Source organism: Crocuta crocuta, unplaced genomic scaffold, assembly GCF_008692635.1.
Source record: "Crocuta crocuta isolate KB4526 unplaced genomic scaffold, BGI_CrCroc_1.0 scaffold97, whole genome shotgun sequence".
NCBI classification, from domain to species: Eukaryota; Metazoa; Chordata; class Mammalia; order Carnivora; family Hyaenidae; genus Crocuta; species Crocuta crocuta.
The window spans coordinates 6,719,146-6,734,108 of record NW_027531999.1 but is presented as its reverse complement, the minus strand read 5'-3'; the positions used below and the strand labels follow the sequence as shown (position 1 = coordinate 6,734,108).

The window sequence follows — 14,963 nt, the reverse complement described above, 5'->3', positions numbered from 1 at the left end:
TTCAGAGTTGGACAATTTAAAAATTTATGTTAGAAAAATAGAATTAGTATTTCAAGGCACAGATAACAAAGGTTTAGATAAGGCTATGAAAAAAACAAATCAATTTAAATGTTCTGAAAAGCACATGAATTAAGGCACAGTGAGAACACAGATATGTAATAAGTGTTATGAGGGGGACATGTGAGCGATAGAAATTTGGGAAGCTATTCTAAGTCATGTAAGCCTGAGAAAGAAGTATTGATGGGCCCAACTGCCCTATTCTAACAGTAAATTGTGTAAGACGGTTCTTCACCTTCCCTAGCACCAATCGATCAATACAACGTTCACCCAGCCTAATTCTCTAAAGTCACTTAATTTAAAAACCCTGATTGAAGGTCTCCCTAACTTGGAAACTGGCAGAATTAATTTTTCTTCACTGCAAAAGTAGTAGAGGGAAAAGATTTTCTCTTTATAGTTGTGCACATATCCTTGAGCCTCCTTGTAAAATGCTCGTCAGACCCTAGGAGGGTCCCCTGGAGGCTGTGCTGGCCATCACCGTCACTTCTTGAGCTTACTGGGTGTACCTGGAGCATGACATTGACTAAAAGCCACCACTCCTGCANGAAAACAAACACACTGGGTTTTGAGTAGAAAAAGGACCAGAGGATGTGGCTGGGGAGGGCCCTGTGGGGGTCCTGGGGACGGGGGGGGGGGGGAGGGCTCGGGAAATATCGAGGCACAGTGCTAACTCACGACAAATGATTTCCCCCTAAATTGCACGCTGGGAGAATTATTATTTAAAAATTGTTTGCAGCATATGTACCACTTTATTATATTTCACCCATGTTTACTAAGGTGTGAGAGGAGTTCAAACATAATAGACTGTCATTTTTTGAATTGCTAATGAAAGCAGCAGCTTGAGCACACAAATCAGGCTGGCTGGCTTTGCCCAGTGTTGTCTGAGAAGTCAGTACGTACAACCAGCCACAAAGCAAAGTGGATCGGTTCTCTGGCGGAAATCGTTAATGTGTACCTGCCATAATAAGTAATAAGTTCTGCCTTGCACCACTCTATTTATAGACTCTGGCTATTTTCACATAATTTTTAGCCTTTTTGCCACAGCAGAACACTTGAATGAATCATTCTCATCTTGCCAATTGTATTGTTAAATTCTGCTCAAACCTTCAATGTTAACAGAAATGCACAGACATTGTCTGTTCAAACAGAAACACGTAGGGCGTGAGGGAGACCTCTGGCCTTTGACATTCTCTAGCTTCTAGCTGACCTATATTCCATTCATTAGTCTTGGGCAGCAGATGATTTCCTGAGAAATGTCATATTTGGAGCAGCCTCGAGGACCACATGAATAGCTGCCGCACAGCATCTTCAAGGAATCAGGAAGTATATGGTCAACAGAGATTGTTACACTTGCTTTGTAAGGAAGTGTATTGGCCACGAGGGAACAGACTGCACAGAGAGCACGTGTCTGCTGCTCTCAGTCTGCTCGTTCATTCCACAAGTATTGACTGAATGCCTACCATTTGCTTACTGCTGTTAGCTCTATGCAGTGGACTCACACTGGTGAACAAGACATATATAGTAACTGCCCTCCAGCCGCTTACATTTTCGTGAGGAATTCACAAAGAAGGAAAAACAGTGCATTGCTCAGTTAATTTCAGAGAACTATAGCTACAGTACCTGGACAAAACAAACAGGTGGGGGTGCAAGCAGGATCTCAGACATATGTGTAGCTCCCAAGAGTCCTGACTTTATCATCTTAGACATTTATCTCTAAAGACATGATAGAGTTTTGCTAATTTCTTAAAAATTCAATAATTAGAATGTTGGTTGTTTTGTGTTCTTAATGCGGACTATGAGGGGCTTTCGTAGTGCACACCCTGGACCTAAGTTCCCTTGTCCTTACCTTGGCTGGATGTTTAAAGGATGCAGGGACAGCCTGACGGAGTAGCAAAGGTGCTTGTCTTTTGGTATTTTCCTGCATGGGTCACTTGCTCACTAATGCCAGAGTTCAACTCAGTATCTTTGGGCAGCATTAGTACACTAGGCCACCATTCTTTTCTTCGTCTTCTTCGTCTTCTTTTTTTTTTTTTTTACTTTTTGTCTTTGAAATAATTTGAAAATTATAGAAGAGTTGCAGGACCACTATGAAATACTCCTTCACACACACACACACACACACACACACACACACACACACAGAGAGAGAGAAATAACAATTTTTCTTTTCTAAATCACATGAGAATATGTTGTAAATACAATGGTCCTTTACCTCTCCCCTCTCAGCTTCATTGAGATGTAACTGACAAGTTACGTGAACAATGTGATGACTTGATACATGTAGACGTTGTTCAGCGCCTTCCTACGTGCTTGATTCAGCTGCCTTTAGTTTAGCACCTGTGACACCTGCCCATTTTTTTTGGAAGAACTCAATGGTGGGACCAAAAGGAAGAAAGGAGAACCAGCCCCAACCAGAATAAATGCCCTTCACGGACCTGCACAATGTCACAGCTGTAAAATTCTGTGTAAATGTCACACTATATGTGCTGTCATAATGAAGATTTTGACCAATGAAGCGTCAAATTGTGTGTTAACGAAGGCAAGGAAATTCTGAACAGGGAAGGCAGAACCTTTAAAATTCCTGTCCTTTCCTTCTTAATTCAAGGTTGACAGCCTCTCTGCAGTGCCAATGGCCCTCTATGACTTACCAGACTGATTTTCCAGTAGGCGTCGACCCTGCCTAGATGTATTCTAAAGAGCTTGGGTGTATACATCGTGGGCTAATGCACATTTCAGACTCAGCTCCATGGTTTTACTCTCCCAGCAAATACCCACATGTGAGGAGCAAGAATGACTGATATGGACTTCATTCCATTATGACCAAATTGATAAGTGTCTCTTTTAAATTCTAGGAGCAAAACTCCCACACAAAGTTTTGTAGCTCATTTTGGCTACAGAGTTGAGATCATTTTTCCTGGGGCACCAAGTTTGGAAATACAGTAGATGTGAAATGCTTACTATCGTGCATTTGTGAATTGCCCAGAAGTCTTTGTGAAGACTAGCATAATATAAGAAAGCTATCCTACTTGGAAAGAGGAAGCGTGTCAAATAAATAACACACCGGCTCTAGGCCTTGGGGTCTATAGTAGTCTCCTATCTTTTTCCTTCATTAATATTAGACAGACATAATTAAATGCCTCATCTCTAAGAGGGTAAAGCCATCAATTATTGCACAATGTGTTAAACTAAGAATCAGTACAAATTTCCTTTAATAATTTGGACGCATCCTTCAAGTGGCAAACATTACCAGTACTCTGTCAGACAAAAGGGAACAGATCGACAGATTCTTTTTAATAAAAAGATGTGTGGTAGACCTGTTACTTCAAAGTATCTTTGTACTTGGAAATCATCTTCTCCTTGATAAAAAAAAAATCGGAAGAAATGAGACTGAAGATATGCCTCCTTAATATTTCTTAACAGGCTTAACATCTTTCCTCTAAATTTAAGCTTCAGTGTTACAGAGACACTCACGTCATTTTTACTATCATCATTATTAAAATTTTTAAAAACCTTATGAAAGGCCAAAAAAATCTTTTTGTTCCTACACACTTAGTGTCGTAAGAGAGATGATTAAAATGACAAGTTTCCAAATAACATGAATAATGCATTTCCCCTTTATCCAAACCAAGAGTAGGTGTTCATAAGGGATGTTTAATCCATTCTGTCTTTGTGTGTGTGTGTGTGTGTAAGCAGAGAAAAGAAGGATGATGAAAGGATTTACAGCTAGAATTGTCACTTAATAAAAGATACATATTTGACTTGTGAGCATGAAATAATTGCTGCAGTAATATTGAGTTTAGACAGGGATGGTGGATCTTAATATAAATAAAATACAAATCACATTTCTGGTAACATTCAAGGTTATCTCTTTGGGGCAGAATTATTACAAGTTACTCTTTATTATGCCATGAAAATTGTGGAGCCCATGTTAAGAAGTCTCATCTATGTATACATGTATAAATACTTACTCCGGGAAGCACCAGGTCTATATTTGTAGCATAAGTTCCAAAGAACTGAGCTTTCATAAACCTTGGATAGAGAAGTTTCAGATGCCTTTCCATACCTTACACTTTTCCTCTACTACACTCTCACCCCTTCTATCAGAGAAAGTGTTCACGTGAATGATCATCACCATTGTTGGAGGATGGAGAGTGAAGTCTGGGGGTAGATGTGAGGAAAGCTATATCTCCTTTAAGGTTCTGGCTTCCCTGTGTTTGCTTATAGTGCCCAGGGCAGCAAGATGACCCTAGGCCCAAGGCTGCATCTGCCCTAAGAGTTACCTTTGCATTGAGAAGATAGACGGTCTGTAGATTAGCCAAGCTCTTGTTTACGCCTTATTTCAGTTCCTCGCTGGATTTTTCTCTAGACACATCTTTCCTTGCTACCATGGTGGTAAAACACCTTTGAGGAAAGTAAGATTGGGAGGGGAACACAGGAGAAGGAACAAAGGATATAAACTTGCATTTTGCTCTTATACTCCATGTGGTCCGATGGAACTCATCCGGAGAACATTTCAGGATTTTTCAGCTAAAGCTCCAGGAATTAATAAGGAGCATACATTTCCCCAGCCCTCTTCCTCTGTGTATCTCTTTCTCATAGGGTAGGGGTAATGGGGTAAAGGTAGTAAACATAGTAGGTGACCGGTTAAGACTTCTGGATGTTGGGTTAGATCTTTCCTTAAGTGACTTCTTGGCCAAAGATCAAGGGAGGACTCTCCCCACCTTTTTTCCTCCTCCCTTCCCTTCCCTTCCCTCCCCTCCCTTCCCTCCCCTCCTCTTCCCTTCTTTATTTCTTTCTTTCTTTCTTTTGCCAGCACAAGAATAGGTTCTTGAAAGTAGAGAGACAGAAAAGTCAAATAAGTAAAGGTTCAGAACTCCAAGTATTAGAAGTCAGTCAGGAAACAGTTTTTAAGAAGTTCCTAATTTTCTCCTTGAGATAACAGTAAGTAATAATCAGCTATTAACCACTTTGGTTTCTTAGCCCTCTGGGTGGTGAAGTCTTTTTTCTTGGGCTATTCTAAATAAGAAGATTTTCCCCAACCCTTCTGGCTGCTACCTCATTAAAGATGAACAAAGAGATGTCTGTCCATGTTGAAACCCCAAGAAAATAAACCATGAAGCCTACAAAACAGGTTTGTGGTTCTAATTAAATTGATTTGAATTAAATTGATATAAGGAGGGACAAAGGAAAACATTCTGTAATGAAGAATCACTACGTGCCATGATCTAAGGATTACGATGAATGACTTCTTCGTATCTAGCACACAACTTAAAAAACTACTTAATGACTTTAGGGAAAAGTTTGGCCCTCAAACACCAGAGAACCCATGAAAATGAAACATAATTATAGTCAGTGCTTTTGTTTAAAGGGGTAAGAACACTAGGAAGTCCCTTCACTCTTCCCAACAGAGGAGTATTGAATACTAGCTAATGCAGAGAAACCAAGAAGGAATTGATGGATAACTGGCATTCTTGAACTTCAAACTTTGGGTACTTCCTTACTGCTGATAAGGAGAAAGTAGAGAACACAGACCATACTTGACTACAATAGTTTTTCTAAGTGTGATCAGCATTAAGAATGATGGGTTTATTGGATGGGATAGAAGAAATTTCGGCACCGGGGGAATGCCATCTAATTATAGAATTCAAATTACTTTAGAATCTTCAAAACACCCAAACAAGGATGGATAGCATGTTCACAATATGCCTATTTATAAGCCATGTACTTTCATAATGAATCTAAGCCTTCACAATAAGAATAAAAATAACGACATGTCATTCTTACAAAAGTAAATAATAATCATGAACAGGGTTGCTCAGAAACTGGACTCATAGCGCTCTTATTCAAATGGAAAAATTCCGCTATTCACTGACAGATTTGCCAGACCATTCAACTGAAATGTTGGAAACACTGCTTTATTTCTCCCGAATTGTTAAAGTACTGTGTTCTAAAATCCCATAGCTAAGATTTAGCTGTACTCAAGTCACTTGTTATAAAATATATAAAGGCACTGTTTTTATAAATGTCTAAATGCATTAATGATTTTAACCCTTCTTTTAAGTCTAGTTACTTCCATAAGAGGTTTTTCACAAATTAACTAGCTGTATATAATTTGAGTAATATTTTGAATTTTTTCCTCTTTTAGAACTTCTGTGTCATTCTCAAATTCAAAGCTTCAAAAATATTGAAGTGTTGGGGTAAGGCATTTGTCGAAAATATTGTTTGAAAAAACAGGTATCACTTATTGTATTATAGGAATCCTAATTGCATCTTCCTAACGAGACAAAGACCCAGAATTTTATAAGAGTTGCCCAGTGGAAGTATATCCAGGTTCACAGAGATAAGAAAGGAGTAATTTGTTATTCAGAATATATATGTTCAGCTACAGCAATTTTGAACCCCTTGGTTCTGCCTTGTACATCTCAATAAACAGATGCTGCCATGAAAGTCACCCCCTGAAAACAGAGAAGAGAGTAAGCGAATTGAGTGAGAGCTGACATAACTCCAAGTCACTTTACAAAGGATTTGCACATAAGATGATTTCTCACGAGTTGGCAAGCTTTTCCAAAGTCTAGTTTTTATGAATTTCCTTCGAACAAGTTGGGTGGAATGCAGTGGAATAACCTATGAAATAGCATTGATTTTTATTACCAAGTTGGAACTATTTAGGATCACCAAATAACAGGGTTCAAAAGTAAAACAGCTGAAAAATCCAACAGTCTGGTCTAACCTGGGATGCTCTGTCTCCTCACAGCCAACGCTCCATCAGGCGGCTTTGTCTGGCTGGCGGATTTAGTGTAGGGGCTCTCATCTGCAAAGGTACAATGAAGCGTTTGGTTAATTTCCATCCAGTTTCTAAAGCAGTGAAGATTTTTTAATGGACTGCAATCCTTCTGCCAAAGAGAGGGGATAGTGTATGGTATAGTAGAAAGAGTCAGGAGATTGGAGTATTAACCTTGGCCCTAGGTGTGGGGCAAGTCATTTAAAATGCACTGAATGTTGATTTTTCTCTCTTATAAAAGAGGAAGGGAGATACTTTCTCATCCACCTCTTAGGATTGTCAGGATCAAGCTATAGTATACCTGAAGGCATAAAATGGTAAGAACTATGCAAGTACAGCATATGCAGTACAAATTATTTGCCTGTCACCTACATGCATTGATAAATAAGTATTAGTGAATATCAGTAAGAGGAAGACAAAGAAGGAATAAAATGACTCAGTGGACACTAAGAAGAATCAGGTTGAAGAACAAAGGAAATGAAACAAAATGTTGTATTTTGGATACAGGGCATTATAAGCAGATGACAGAGCATTAGTATTGCAGGAAAATAAAGACACACAGAATTAGTAGGTTCCTCTTGGAAGTGCAATATGGCATCCAGAGATATGGAGGGATATGGACATTCAGAGTAAGACCAGAGAAGCTGTGTAGAGAAGAGGAAGGGAATGACTTGGCAAAAGAAGACGTATATTACAATGGGCTGATCTGCCCTCTTTTAGAAAAAGATAAAAATAACCTGCGAACCATAAAGAGAACAACCAAAAAGACAGAAGGACTAAAGCTCAGCATATCTGTGACAGGCAAGAAGCTGGATGAGCAAAACACTAGGTGACAAGATCACAGAGGTGATGGACCCATGAAATTCTAAGTAAAGTGGTTTATATTTAAATATAGAAAAGGATTTAATCTGGCTTGGAATATAGGAGTAATGAACTAGGATGGCAAATATTAGGGTTAAAAAAGAAAGGAAGAATTCTTCCTAATCTGCATGGGGCATTTGTATAAAGTTAAGAGATGTCTGAGTGACAGTCTTAAACATTTTCAAGAATAAGATGAGTATGGCCTTGGTAGACATGATGTAAAATAATTACCTAGCTCATCCAGTCAAGCTAGATGACCCAAATGGTACTTCTGGCCATACGGTAAGGTAAGTTTGTTGTGGTTGTAATAGAAAATCATTAAATGATTAAAAGGAACCATATTGTACATTGCAAACTATTAAATATAACAAGGATTTAATTCAGCAAGTAGGCTTTATCATCTGAAAACATTAATTCTCCCAACTAAGTGGTTTGTGTTTCAAAACTGAGGAACTCAATTCCTTTCTAGGATGTACTTCTGGTTGAAATGATTCACGATTTCTTCATAAAACTTACAAAGCCTCTATAAACAGTGACAAAAAGGAAAGATTAATGCTGTTGTAAGCTGCAATTAACTTAAAAAATGGAAATCACGCGATTTCATGTTTATATTCCATTTATCACACAATTCTTTATGCTCTTCCAACCACAGATATAATGTACCAACTTTTGGATACCAATACAATCAACAGCATCATTTTTTGCTTATAATATAGTATCCTAGGTCTTTGACTCTTCTCCATGAAGATGCAAGTTTGAGTATAATCAGAAACCACAACGGGGTGCCTGAGTGGCTCAGTCCATTGAGCGTCCAACTTCGGCTCAGGTCATGATCACATGGTTTGTGGGTTCGAGCCCCACATTGGGCTCTATGCTGACAGCTAGCTCAGAGCCTGAAGCCTGCTTCAGATTCTGTGTCTCCCTCTCTCTCTGACCCTCCGCTGCTCATGCTCTCTCTCTCTCTCAGAAATAAATAAAAAACATTAAAAAAATTAAAAAGGAATAAATAAATAAAATATTTAAAAAAAGAAACCACAAGACAAAATGTAAGCATTGTACTACAAAAATCTCTATTTGCCCCACCATTTCCACTTGAGTATTTGAGTGCTTTCCTCACAGTATTGATTTAATAACCAAGCAATATGTTTTATACAGCACCTATTAAAACAAACTTACTATATATGAAAATTTGGATTCTTTATAAAACCAACTAAAAATATATTTCCTTTTATAATCCCAAGCTTTGAAACTGTATATGCATGAGTATAGAACACTGAGCCAAGGAGATATAGATCATAACAACTAGTTTTAGGAACAGCCTCTTGCAAGCCTAAAGGCTTTGCTCAGTTTTCAATTTGTCAAGAGTCCAGCCAATTAAAGTCTTGGGTTGAATCCAGTGTTGGATTTTCTAAAAGGGCAATAAGAGATTTGCCCAGGGGGCTCTGGGGTTTTTTTTGCACTCAATGTTCTATTTTAAGGAGCTATTTCTTTAGAAATTTACCACTTTGCACTATAGAAGTAGACAACCTTGGTAAAATTGTTTTCTCATGTATATTTGAAAACAATTTTCTTGACTTAGAGCTGACGCAGTCTAGCTATGCACATCCTAAAAGGCTGAAACTACATTACAGATGGCCACCTGGCCAGTGTCTACATATCCATTTCCCAGTCCCCACTCCCTCTCCCAGTATTAACAGCGTCCTTACTGAGCATAAATAAAAGCAAACAATTATCCAGAAGCCAAAAGTTGTATTGGTCAAAGTACCAGACTGAAGTAAACTTGATATTATTTAAGAAGAGCTTGCCAAAGTCCATCAAGGTGAAAGCAATAATTCCTAATGGAAGCGAGTCAGAATCCTGGCAACGTTTACCATGAGAATTAACTCAAACAGAGCAACACAACAGCGTGGCACCATCTACCATTTGCTTTTAAGAATATATGCTAAGAATATCTGTTTATTTTAAACCTCTAGGAGGCATCGTGGGGCTTTTATAAAGAGCTACCCATTACAGAATGGACATCAACTCTTAATGTGATTTACTCAAAGTCAACTCTTGATTCGAACTTTGCTTGACAGAAGTGGAGAAAAGACACTGAATAAATCAGTGGCTGATGGCTCCAGAGCAGGATACTAAAGGACAAGAATGTCGGGGGTACATTTTTAATCGTTGAGTGTAAAGTTATGGAGAGCTATGGAGTCTTCTATTAGGGTCTTCTCCTGGGTCCCCTAGTGGAGATTCATTGATATATCATCAGAATTTCATGTTATAATGAATAATTTAGGCTAGTCTTTTTATTTTATAGTCAGGACTGAAAGTCCAGAGAGGTAAATTTATAGGAGAACACACATGTAGAGTGAGTCTGGACTGAATTTTAAAAATTTTTATTCTCATGCTCTTTCCTCCTTATGCTATTTCCTCTTGGATGAACAATGAGCTTTGATAAGTTCTTATTTGCATGTTTCTGTATCACACAGGTAAGCCACTGAGCACACTACTCTAGCAGAACGCTTGCATAATGTAAGCGGATTTCTATGGAGAAGGCTATGAAAATCAGCTATCAGGGTTCATTTCTTTTGTGTGTATATAAATCTCATTTCCCCCTCCTCCACAGATTTGTTTGCCTAAAATGAAGTGTACTTAAATTGTACTGCAGTATCAATTCATACTTTTAAGTTCACTTCTTGGAAGATAAAAATTTTAAATAAATGCCAATACAATTCACTGTTCCTCAGTTAAGGGCCTAACAAGGTTCACTGAATGTAAGATCCACGTTACTACTTCTTTATTTTATCAGGGAGACACAAAACAGACTTTCAAGTTCCATTCAATTACACAAGTGAATTTAAAAAAAATAGGTAAAATAATAAGGAAAGGAATCAATCAGTAGATAATATCTCTAGAACAATGCCTGACACATAACATGTATTCATTAAACATTTGCTGATAGATGATTGAATTATATCCAACTTTTCAATCTAGGGCATGTATTATAAATTTATTATAAGTATGTAACCTGAAGAAAGTCAGACATTTGTTATGAACCATTCTCCTTCCTACCTCTGATTTTCTTTTTCTAGGTTTATAGCCTGGTCTTTTTAATGTCACATCGTTGCCCAATAGCTAGTAAGTACTGATTAAATATGTATGTTAAAAATTTGTGACTCTTTATAAAACTAATATTAAAATATATTTTCTTGGGGCACCTGGGTGGCTCAGCTAGTTAAGTGTTCGACTTTGGCTCAGGTCATGATCTCGCGGTTCATGGGTTCGAGCCCCGTGTCAGGCTCTGCACTGACAGCTCAGAGCCTGGAACCTGCTTTGGATTCTGTGTCTCCCTCTCTCTCTGCCTCTCCCCAGCTCATTCTCTATCTCTGTCTCTAAAAAAGGAATAAATGTTAAAATATATAGTTTTAAAAATAAAATATCTATTTCCTTTAATTTTAATTCAGACTACAGAAAGATTTATCAAACCTCCTTTAGGATAATGCCTTTAAGCAAAAGAATTCTGATTTTCACACAGGACTTCCAGCCTTGACTTTGATGGTAGATCATACAAAAAGAGATCGTTATTGAAAGTCACCATAGGGGCACAGCAGACATTCAACTGGTGAACTACTGTTCGCTGAAGTGAATACTGTAAGTAATCATTAAGGGCACCATAGGGTGTCAGAACTGTCAGCCTTCTCTAATGACATCTTAGCAGCTAAATAATCACTGTCACACATGACGGACGCCCACTGTCATAGGGGCTGTATATTGGTTATAACAAGGAAGAGCATAGGTCCCCGTTAGAGTGACATCCCATGAGACTAGGGAAAATGCCCTCCATTAAATGGAGAACCGACACTGTGACAGAGGCACAGAAAGGGCTTAGCCAAGCATATACTTAAATCAGAAGTAGAACAATGGGGAAGACCATCTGTCCCTCTCATTCCCCCAAGTCTGGTCAGTCTCCTCCTGTGCCGAACACAGGAGGGGCAAACACAAATCATTTGTTTTGATTACATATTCTGAGTGAATTGGGTTTTTATAAACTTGGAAAGCAAACAGCAGGCACATTCCTTCTGCATCACACCCAAAGCCCACGTTGGGGCTGAGAGAGCCACATCTTGAGGAATGGACTGAGGTCCCCTCCTGTTCTCACAACCTTGAATGGTTGCCTGATATCAAATAGCATCCATGTGAAATCAGGCTGCTTCTTGTCTCTCCATCTCCCGGTGTCTGGGATTCCTATAGGGACAGGATATGACTATGGTTTCAATAATCTCTAGCTGTGTTCATGGCTTTGTTGAAGAAAAAATGAATTTCCTTTGGCTAAGACTAATCAGCCTATGCTAAACAATCCCTAGCAACTAATTATGCACAATTGAGGCACCTGTTAAGCCAGCAGATCCCTTAACTTCTTGATTGGGGGCTGGGGGAAGGTATTTTGTGCAAATAAACATCAGGACTATTTCCTAGCAGCGGAGAGATAGGCAGCCATGCCACAATGTTCATGCATGTCATGACGAACTCAGAAGAAAACTGTTTTTCATGAACGAACAAAATGAAATCCATTGTGAAGGGAATGATCTGTTCCTTGAATTCAATTATATCCTACAAGTTTTAGTGCCTACTATGTGCAAACTGAGAATCAAAGTGGATAAAAGATAATAAAATGTTAAGTGGAATGGTGACTGAGGAATCCTCATTGCTTTATGGGGCTGAAACTGGAACATGTGCTTCATTAGCTGATGGGAGAAATGAGCATGGGCTTAGGGTACTGGTGGGGAGGGGCATGGGAAGAGAAAAGAGCGCCAATGAAATGAACTTTTCCAGAATTCTCCAAGCAGAAAAATCAAGAAACAGGCCATTTTAATTTTCAGCTAACATGGAAGTTTTGTGTGATGTGGGACCATAAACCTTTTCATTTCATCCCAGCCCAGGTGGGATGTGCTGTAAGTCAGCTGTTTCTCTTTTGTAGATACTAGACCTCCAGTTCATTTACTGCCTTGGCAGTTTGATGGCACATTCTAAAATTTAAGCAAGATTTCCTAAAGGATAGCTGTCAAAGGGTTTTGGCAATAGAACTTAATTATGTGTTATCCTTATTAAAATAATTTTTCAAATACAAGCACCATACCCTGCATAATTTAAGGAAAAGCACAAAGATACAGCACTATACTCCTATTCAATCCCAAATGGTTCTTAATCTCTGATAGAATAAACTCTTTTCCCCCCCAGGGCCAAACAAAAATGCACCCTCAATCTTTTCTGGAGTCAGAAACTTCTAAGTCTTACTTGGGCTTTAGTTCTTCTTCTTTTTTTTTTTTTAATGTTTTTATTTATTTCTAGGAGAGAGAGAGAGACAGCATGAGCAGGGGAGGGTCAGAGAGAGAGGGAGACACAGAATGAAACAGGCTCCAGGCTCCGAGCTGGCAGTCAGCACAGAGCCCGACGCGGGGCTCGAACCCACGAACCGCGAGATCATGACCTAAGTGAAAGTCGGACGCTTAACCGACTAAGCCACCCAGGCTCCCCACTTGGGCTTCAGTTCTATTGCTTTGGTGTGTTGAAGCCACGATATGGATATCTGCTTACAACTGACCATGAGAATGAATGAATTTCATCTCCTTGCCTAATGGGATACAATAGTCCACAAACTAGATTTCAACCAGAAGGAAGGGGGGATGATCTGAGCTTGATGGCAGGGGGCAGACATGGTGTGCTGCTCCCAGACAGTCTTCTTCCTACTAAGAGATGGTTTTCCCTTTTCCAACTGTCTTTCCCTCTTCTTGTGTTGGTTGTTTTGCATCTGCATGCATTATTTTCTATCCTTGGCTCTGCTGGTTTCTGTATAGTTTTATAGATCAGACACAGAGGTGCTTTACATTCTTAAATGGGACCAAACCTTTTACTTTTGAACATCAAAGAAAAAAATCATCTAAACAGACTAAATGAGTGACCTCATTTTAAAAAGAAAGGTACAGTGGTTTTCTTCACAAAGATAGAATGTCCTCTAAAATTATATTACAATCACATAACATTACAGGGATTAAATATTACAGCTAAACACAATGCCAACCATACAGAACAGATTGCTGTGGGTCGGTCTTATAAGACCATTTATCTCCCTCACTGCTCTGTTAACTAACTCTGTGCTACTCAAAATGCGGTCCATAGACAAGCATCATGGGATCGCCCCGGAGCTTGTCAGAAATATAGGATCTCAGGCCCTGGCCCAGACCTGTGGAATCGGATTTAACAAAATCTCCAAATAATGTGTACACACATTAGAATTTGGGAAGTCCTGTTCCAATGGATTTGGCCCAATAGCAACAGCATGGGTAGTGAGGCTGCATCTGTCCTGTCACCTAATGGTGTCGGCGGCAGCTCACAAGGAAGCTGGCAGAATGGCTCCAGTGGTATTCCCAGTTCATAAATACGACAATTATCAAATTAACTATAGAATGATTTCCTCAAACGGAAACGAAACTGGTGCCATGTTATGATTCTGAGTGAATTTTGTCTTCTCCTAATCTACTTTAAACCCCTTGACAATCCTAAAATGGCTAGTTTACGGGGTAACTGGATCCATATAAGGTTAGATTACCTACAGCAGTGGATAGATAAAAGTGGAGACAGGAAATAGTATGGTGTTGCTACCCCCAAGCCAGCAGAAGTCAACTGAAGATGAAAAGTTACGTCCTGTCTCGTGGTAGGGTCGTGCGGGGAAAGCTCTTCTGTTACTCTCTCCTCAAACTCTTTTTCTTGAGACACAAAGCGGCTCCCTTGTAGCATGTGCATGGTTCTCTTGGAACCAGAAAGGGCTCCAGCACAGAACCTGGCCTATGATCTTCATGGGGGATCATACATGGGACTACAGCAGCCTCCGGGTACCTGGTCAACCTTGTGGAAATGATCTGCAGTAACCGTGCTGCTTGGTGATGCCTACAGGTTTTTTGGAAGAGTAATATCTCGAGCCAGGTTAATTTGCAAATCCTCTCTGAGATTAATAAGCATGAAATTGCACATTTTCTGCCTCTGGCATTCCTCTCGCTCATGTGTCTGAATCACAATTGATCACCCCTATGCTTCTTCTTAAGTATTGTTTCCAGCGGGAACAGATGAACAAGAGTCACAGCAGTCACAGGATGGCCTCCTCACCAAAGAATCAGTATTTCCAGAGGGGTGGACACAGTGCCATGAAGCCTGTTTTCATGCCCATATCAGATCCCAATTAAAAACTTTAAAAAGTTAAATTCAGTACAGCTTCTACATT

General features: G+C 39.3%; 1 protein-coding gene across 1 annotated transcript in view; it reads right to left on the bottom strand.

Annotated features, from left to right (window-relative positions):
* GRIP1 (glutamate receptor interacting protein 1) overlaps positions 1–14,963 on the bottom strand; it is a 225,720-nt gene that overhangs the window by 172,040 nt on the left and 38,717 nt on the right. The gene's annotated exons all lie outside the window — the stretch shown is intronic.